The sequence below is a fragment of the Cicer arietinum genome, chromosome 3 (genome assembly GCF_000331145.2).
Source record: "Cicer arietinum cultivar CDC Frontier isolate Library 1 chromosome 3, Cicar.CDCFrontier_v2.0, whole genome shotgun sequence".
NCBI classification, from domain to species: Eukaryota; Viridiplantae; Streptophyta; class Magnoliopsida; order Fabales; family Fabaceae; genus Cicer; species Cicer arietinum.
In genome coordinates this window covers 76,255,175-76,262,694 of record NC_021162.2, presented here as the reverse complement: position 1 = coordinate 76,262,694, position 7,520 = coordinate 76,255,175, and positions in this window count along the sequence as shown.

The window sequence follows — 7,520 nt, the reverse complement described above, 5'->3', positions numbered from 1 at the left end:
TTTCCCTTTATTTACACTTGGATTCATTATTAGTATCTTGGATTATTATAATTAATAATTAATTCTCATATGTCCGTCAGATCGATATTTTGATGTTGTTTCTCTTTAGCATGCCATTTATACGTAGTTTTTATTTGGTTTTATGTCAATTTGGTTTATTTACATTTTATTTTGTTTGTTTATGTTCTTGCATGTTTTTTACGTATGGTAGATTTATTTATCTCAAATTGATATATTTTCGTATAAATTCGAATTTTGACGATTCAATTCATTTGTTCATCTTCATTATACCAATTTACATATCCTTGTCATTTATGCGACACAAACTTAGTTTCGATCAAAGTGTATGTCCAATTAAACATCTTATTTCAAGTCACGGGATAAATTCCATCCGACAAAGAATCAGCTCAAACAATTAAAGTAACAAAAAATGTGACCAAAATTAGGGGCCGTAGAGCACGGTTCTTTTTGTGTCATATTAACTTTCGATCCATAACTCGTTTCCTTTATTCCTTTGTGTGTGTGTATATATATATATATATACTGTCTGAGGAAATTATGTTTTAATCCTTTAAATTGGATCTCTTATAAAAAAAAGTAACTTTAATAATAAAAAAATGATAAAATAAATGTTTAGTTTGTATAAAAATTTATTTTTATCAAATAAAAACTCTCAATTTTTAGTTTTTAATGTTTTTAATTCACTTTGGTCTCTATTTTAATTTTTGTTTATTTATAAAAATTGATAATATTAGTCCTTCAAAAAAATTTCTATAAAATCAAAATAAAGATTAAAAGTGAATAAATTGTTTTTAATGGAATAAACTTGAAATATCATAATTTTATAGAGACTACAAACATATTTAACTAAAAAAATCAATTTATCATCATTTTATTCTATTACACACAAAAAAAATTAGTACCCCTTATTTGGTGAAGTCCAGTCTGATCGAATGCACAAATTTTTTATTTGTATTGTCTATCTATATCATTAGTTCATTAAAAATCAAAGACAATCTTTAAAACAACGACACAAAGAAGACAATGTATGATCTATAACACTAAGACGACAGTGACACAAACACAAACGGATTGAGAGTGAGACAAAGAAAAGATCTTCTCGCAGTGGTGAAAGAACATTAAAAAGTTATTTACACTCTCAACAATATAACTATATGGATCACACATCTCGATCATTTTATTAAGTTCGAAAAGTTTAATTTATATACTAATATTTTAATTTTATTTATTTAAAAAAACCAAAGTTTACTTCCAAATTTGAACCACCCATTTTGATCGGATCATCGTCATACACATAATTTACACTTCACTAAATCCAAATTTGTGTTTTTCCGCTTTGGAGGCAGTTAAGTAATCCATTCTATGAATGGATGTGGGGTTTGTTTGTTTAATAAAACACCAAAACCAAGCATGTGCCATGCCAATGCCAATGCCATGTGTGGTGGTGTTCACCTGTCATATTTACCAATAGATATCCCTTTCTCTTTTTGTGATGGTGCATGCATATATTCATAAAAATATGACAAGTTTGTTATTAACACTTTCTTTAATATATTTTTTTAACATTCATTCTTTTATTAAATAAAATATATATAGATTCTATTACTTTGGAAATAATTAAGTTCCACCATTGGTGGGACCAAAATATATTTCACTTTATAAAAAAATAAAATAAAGATTAAAAAAAAGTGATAAAGATAGTGTTATTAATACTACTCGAAAAATATATATACCAAGTCATTTGAAGTGCTCAAATCCATACAGCAATTTGTACATGATATGGTACTGAAAAAACCACATTAATTTAGTATATCATTTTGGTTTTGTTGTATAGTTGCCTTGGCAGTGGCACAATATTAATATTGGAGAATCGATGGCTACCACTAGTCTAGAACTCCATTATATAATTGGAGTTAAGATGATCCAGATATACATATTATCGTGAGCTAAACGTGGAAAAATCTTACATGTGTTTTTTAAAGCATACCTAAGAGTTAGACTATTAAAGTAATTGTTTTTAAATTTTAAAATAAATTAACTTTTTTATTTATAAGAAGATTTTAAGAAAGTTTTATGCTTATTAAAAATGTTTTTATTCTAATATTTTTAAATTTATAATTAATAACAAATTTATTTAAAATTAATATTATCTTAATAAATATTAATTAAATTAATAAAAAAAATAAATATTATATAAAATTGAATATATGTATTTAATAAATAATTTTTTAGTTTAAAATTGTCTAATTATTAAATTTTTATAAATAAATTTAGTAATTTTATTAAAATCCTGTATAAATTCTAAAAAATCTTCTAATAAAATTTAAATTTCAAGTCTATTTATATCTTGATACTACATGTGCATCTTCTTTTTCACTATTTTTTGGGGCCAACGGTTGAAAATATGGTGGTCTGTCAGTATCACCAGCACCTAACCCACTTATTCGTCACATTTGTGTTATTAGATAAAAAACATACCTATGGAAAATAAAATCTTGCTATAATTAGGACCATGCAACATGTCAATTTCAAAGTCATATTTTTTTATAAAACACCTCTTCTAGTCCTTTTAATATTAAGAAAGTACTGGTTTGATTCTTTAATTTTTCTTGTTACTTACATATCTTTTGAGTAAATATTTACACCATTACCTTTTTCAATAATTTATGTAAAAATGTGTTGGTTATTTTGTATTTATAAATTGAAATTTTTTTATACATTTATTTTATAAATCAGTAAAATAACATCATTTTTATGAATTAAATAGTTATTTATTAACTATTGTGTTTTATGAAAGATTATTTCATACAAATCATTTAGTTGTTTATAAATATTATATTAATTTTTATAGTAAAAATATTTGATATTCACTATATATTATGAGTAATAAAAATAAATAAAAATATAAATTTTGATAATTAATATTTAATTATTATAAATATATAAATGATGGTAAATAGTTTTTTTCCAAAAAAAAAATCATTTAATATTGATTTAAAGACCAAATGTCTTGTTATATGTTGACTAATTTATTGTCCAAATATATATATAGAATTTCATACAAGAATTATCATAATTGAAAGTAATTTAGATGGTATATGAACACTTATAAAAAACTCATATAACTTTTTAATTATATAAATCTTTCATTATCTGATTAATAATTGAATTTATAAATTTTATTACAAAGTCAAATTTATATACAGTAAATGTTTATAGTAAAAAAATAATATATAAATTATCAAATAATGATATAGTTATAGCTAAAGAAAAAATTGACAACTACAAAAAAAAAATGCAATTTTATATTTAAAAAAATTGGAGAAACATAAATATATTTCCATATATCATATTATAAAATTGTAGTATGATTTTTTAATTTATTTTTAACAATATCAAATATATTCTTTTACTTGGTCAAACAGCCATTTATCCACTTCTCGTATACAATAACGTGTATTTGACTATACGTATAAAATCACTTTATAATTTGTTGTGGGGTAAATACTTAATTTTTAATTTTAATGAGTACAAATTAAATTATTCAATAATCTGCAACAAAATGTATATTTTCAGGGGCGGATATTAAGTATTACAGGGAGGCCACGACCTCTCTACAATTTTCTTTTTCATTAAAAATAAATATACTTATAATAATATTTATCTATAATATTATATATATATATATATATATAACTAATATTTTGTTGTTAATATCAAATTGTGGAATAGTTTAGTGGTAACGAAGGTTTTTCTAAACTTTATGTCTTTGGTTCAAGTTGTTATAATGATTTTTGTTATTTTTATTGTAAATAGTTGTTTGATTGACAAAATTGTAAATATTTGGATTCCAACCTACTTTTATGTTAGCCCCCAATAAAACTTGTCAATATCCGTCACTCTATATATTAGCAGGGGCATCTGCCCCCAATATCCCAAGGTGGATATATCCTTGTCAATTACTAAGATTATATTTAGGTACTTCAGGTTTTCAAACATCTATAATTAATATGGTATGTATTGACCCATCCATAAGTGTATTTTGACAACAAAAAAATACATATTCAAATTGACCTATTCGAAAAGTATTATTCGGAGGGAGAAGAAGTCACCATATTTCATTACTTTGTTACTTATTGAGTTCATAAGGTATGCTTTGATTTGGAGGCAATTAGAAGGGAATACACCAGATCGACCAATAAAGGTTTACAATCCAGCATATATCCGAATTAGATCATATCATATTTTTTCAATAGGCAAATTTTTTATTTAAAAAAAAAAAATTATTTAGCTAATAAAATTAGGCTACATGACACATAAAAAAACCTTTAAGTTTATCATATTGGTGTATTGAAGTAAATATGAATAATATCTTATATTACTATTATTATTATATTTAGATTTTGAAATTTATAATAAGATAGCAATGTGAACCGCGAAGTACAATGAACTATAACAACCATAGAGAATAAAACAGGATGATAATTTTTGCCTATTATTTTTTGTTTAAATTGTTTCAACATTATTATATTCAAACTACTATTTTTAGGGTTTAGGCTTATATATATATAATTTAAAATGAGAGTATAATATATCAGTTTAAGGATAAAAGATTTTATAATTCATTGAATATTAATAAAATAATTTATATTTATTTCTTTTTAATAAATTTAAATGTGTTAAGTAGAAGAATTGAGTTTTTCTTTTATTATTTAGAATTTAATTTATATACACTGAAAATATAAAAATATTTAATCAAATTATACAATAATATAATTTTTTTAAGTTAATTTCTAAAATATTTCTCCAAATAACTATTTGACGTGATTTGATTGATTGCATGTGTAGAAAAATTTTACACTTTATGATTTTTTTTGGTATGTACACTAAATATATATTAATCTCTATTATTTGTTATAAGATAAGATATAAAACTAACGCTTGAATTTTATTTTATTTTTTATGAATAAAACAACATTTGAAGAGAATAATTATTTTAAGATTTTCCGGAGTAAAATTTGGTGTTCCTTTTTACAACAAAACAATTTGATAATGTGGCCAATAAATCTTAGAGGAAATAAACTGTAAATAGATTCAATTCATTTAATTTGTAAATTTTCAATAAAACTAAGAATTTAAAATAAAAAATAATATAAATAAATTTGATTATAATCATGAAAAGTTGAATAAGTTAAACTTAAATAAAAATATCAAATTCATACATTGAATAAATTTTAAAATATGAATTACAATACAACTAAATAAATTAAATATATAATGAAAAAAAAAATTGACGAAAAAATAAAATAAAAGTTAGAAGTTACATTTGTCTATCTTTTTAGACGTCTAATTATAAAATAAAAGCTACATTTGTCTCTCGGAATGTGGATTTAATATGAAAATATAATTATTAGTTGAAAACATATTAATCAATATAAAACGTTAACAACAGTCAATTTAAAATTATATAAAAAAATCAATATAATAATTGAAAAAATAAACTTAAATAAACATTTTGTCCTTACAAAACCTAAATTTTGTTGATTTTAATCCCGTAAAAATACAACCGTTCTCATTTTAGTTATCAATGTTTAACGTTGTTAATTTTTTAAAATTATTAATTATTTAACCGTTAAAAGTTAACGGTGTTAAGCAATAACGTAGTAAAACAAAATCGCTTGATTCTTGTATAACTTGAACTATATTCTACAAGAAATAAAATCAAATTTGAATCTTGCATAACTTGAACTATATTCTATAAGAAATAAAATCAAATTTCTTACATTTTGTAACGACTAATTACATATTTAAATAAGTTTTTTTTACTCTATTTGGTTCCACGAGAACAACAATAAATATTTACATTAAATTCAATACTACTCGATAATCATAGTTGCGTAAAAATAATATTCGTACTTTTTATATTTAGACGCGTACCTCCAAATATTAATAAATATATGCGAATATAATTAGAAAAATAATTTATATACAAAAATTGTTATTTTTGTTGCATTATGTTTTTTCCTATTTTGATAAAAAAATAAAATAGTAACAAATAAAAACATTAATAAATTAACATATAAATAAAATATATAGCAAAATTCTATCATAAAAACCAATGATCTATATACATATATATGTAGATTTTTAAAATCTATTAATTATAAAAGTAAGATACATTTGATATTACATAACCACTTGTATTTCATCAATGTATATCAACATACTAGCTATTAATCAATGTATACTTTATCTACTTTCTATTATTTAGTGTATTATTTATTTTAACATACTAACTATAAATCAATATATCATTTGTTTAACCTCTATTATTCAATGTATTATTTGTTTTATCACTTATTAACCGATGTATATAATTTTCCTCCCATTCACATTTAGATTTACACTAAAAGTTCACAATATTTTTCCATTTCAAATCTAAATCACTTTCTTCTTACATAATTTTTCTCTCTCTTTTTCATTGATAATTGCAACAATCTATAATAAATTGTAGATTTTTTAATAATAAATATAAAAAAAAATATAGAATAAATATTTATCCCCAATAGTATATATAAAATAAAGAATAAATATTTATCACTACTAAATTGAATAAAAGTATAGGACAAATATATTTTATTGATAGACAAAAAAATAAAGAGTACATATTTGTTAATACGGGACAAATACTTATTACTAAAAAATATTAAAAAAAAAACACAAAATAAATATTTATATCTGATAAGTATAAAAAATACGAAACAAAGTTTTATCATATATATGTTGAATCATAGATTTGTGAATGATAAAAAAAAAAAAAAACTGCACGAGACAAATATTTATCAATAATAAATATTTAAAAAATAAGAAAAAAATATTTATCACCCATAAAATATAAAAAAATATGGACAAATATTTATTATTAATAATAATAACAAAATAAATATTTATCATGGATAAATCTAAAATAATACGTGACAAATATTTGTCATTAATATACAAAAATTATAAGACAAATATTTGTCAATGATACATAAAAAAAGATGTGATACATAAAAAAAGATGAATATTAATTACAAGATATATTTTGTCGATTTTTAAAATAAACTACAAGATAAATATTTATCACTGATAAATATAATAAAAATATATTACAAAGTACACTTATTTTTTATATATCTTATAAATAAAAGTGATAATACTTATAATATATTAATTATAATTTATTATTAAAATCATACACAAGATAAATATTTATCATTAGAAAATCATCTAAAATTAATTTTTTTTATATTTTCTACATAAAAATAAGAATAATTATAATATATTAAATATAAAAAAACTATGGATAAGACATTAGACATTATCATTTGATAAAGGACTATGCAAAAAATTTAAATTAATTATTTAATGTTTAAAATTTCGGTCAATTTTGTGTATGATATTATAACGAAAACTATTTTAATAATAAATTAAATGAAGAGACTTTTATGCAAATA